Source organism: Sinocyclocheilus grahami, unplaced genomic scaffold, assembly GCF_001515645.1.
Source record: "Sinocyclocheilus grahami isolate Dianchi unplaced genomic scaffold, SAMN03320097.WGS_v1.1 scaffold896.1, whole genome shotgun sequence".
NCBI lineage: Eukaryota > Metazoa > Chordata > Actinopteri > Cypriniformes > Cyprinidae > Sinocyclocheilus > Sinocyclocheilus grahami.
Genome location: NW_015506075.1, coordinates 81,866 through 83,400, shown reverse-complemented (window position 1 = coordinate 83,400; position 1,535 = coordinate 81,866). Strand labels below are relative to the sequence as shown.

Genomic DNA, 1,535 nt, shown 5'->3' with positions numbered 1-1,535 from the left:
GTATAACAGGCAGGGTTGAACACTGGCAAACAGGTATATGGTGGGGAAAAACACAAGAATAGTCCTAGGGCTAGCGTAGGTCACCGATCGGCAGACAGAATCACAGGGGCGAGACGAGAGGGAGAAATCCAGGAAAACAGGCAAGGCAAAACAAGGAAAACACAGAGACTCAGAAAGGGGTACAGGCTAAACAATACTCAGCAGCAAAAGGTGGTTAGAGTGGGTGTTATATAGTGAGTGAGGTGATTAGAAACAGCTGTGTGCAATGAGTGCAAATCAGTGCAGTGTGCAAATCGTGCAAAGAATGATGGGATATGTAGTCCGGGGTGCTATGCAACAGTTTGAGTTGTGCAAGAGTCAATGTAATGGAAAGGGTGACCTCTGGTGGTGAATAAACGGAAGTCCATGGACCGAATTCGTGACAATCTGACATTAACCAGATGAATTGGTTCTGACACAGTTTAACTCTGAGTACTTATCATATTTTATTACCATTTTCTAAACTATAGCAAATAAACTGTGATAATGTGAGAAATGTTGAAGGTTTTACTTCTCATCAAACATAAAACAACTTTAAGCAAATAGTGTTAAATCATAAGGAATTCTAAATTTAATCCATTTTAATTATAATCTAAATTTAATCTCCGATTCCGAAGATGCACGCAATTTACTTTCCATACGTGTACGCCTGTGCACTGGGGAAAAAACTAAAAGCATGCAGCATTATTTATTATTTTTTCCTCTTGATTTATCTTCAGAAAGTAAAAGGAAAATAATAACATGGTCTCTTAGGCTTTTTTGCTTTTTTGATTGGATAGTTATCTAATCCCAGTGTGAAAACGCGCAGTAATTGGGAAACACCCCCTTTTTGGGGACTATAAGACACCCCCTTTTTTGTTCTGTGGGGACTATATGAGGTCAACAGCTGCAGTCCTCGATCCGTGAGAGCTGAGCTCAGTTATAAAAGTTTGGGCATTTTGTGTTTAAATGTAGGGTTTTCACCAAATGTATCCACATTTGATGTCATTTCTACCAATAAATTAGTATTATCAGCAAAGCTCTCTTGTTGTAGATCATTAAAGCCTCATGCTGCCTCAGAAGTCTGTCTGAAATCGCTTTCTGGAGGAACCGTGAACAAATGCTGCCTGTAAAGTCATTGTCTGATAAGAGATCGACTCATCAGCTTTCGGACGCAGCAGCAGCGACGAGTCTTCTGGGGAGAGGTAAGCAATTCACATTATTTCACCTATTTACATTCATGAAACACATTTTACACGAGGTACACATTTTACAACCGAATGTTTTCTCTCTTGTTATTTCATAGGGAGCTTCAAAGAAGACCGAGAAAGCCAGGGTCTCAGGTCAGCTGTGACCTGAAGAAGAAGAAGAAGTGAAAATGCATGTGCCCTGTGTTTATCAGTATCCTTATGTTCACTGGGTAAAAAGAAAAACAAAATAAACTGTAACGGGGCTGACGAGACGTGAGACGCTCGGATCCAAATGCAAAGCTTTAATTGGAGAAGACACAGACGTGG

The 1,535-nt window shown here is 40.3% G+C and overlaps 1 long non-coding RNA gene across 1 annotated transcript in view; it reads left to right on the top strand.

Moving 5' to 3' along the window:
- Positions 1 to 889: 889 nt before the first annotated feature.
- LOC107563908 (uncharacterized) overlaps positions 890 to 1,535 on the top strand; it is a 1,953-nt gene continuing 1,307 nt past the window's right edge. The window contains exon 1 of the long non-coding RNA XR_001606157.1: positions 890 to 1,223. This is a non-coding gene — a long non-coding RNA (uncharacterized lncRNA). The remainder of the gene's footprint in view (positions 1,224 to 1,535) is intronic.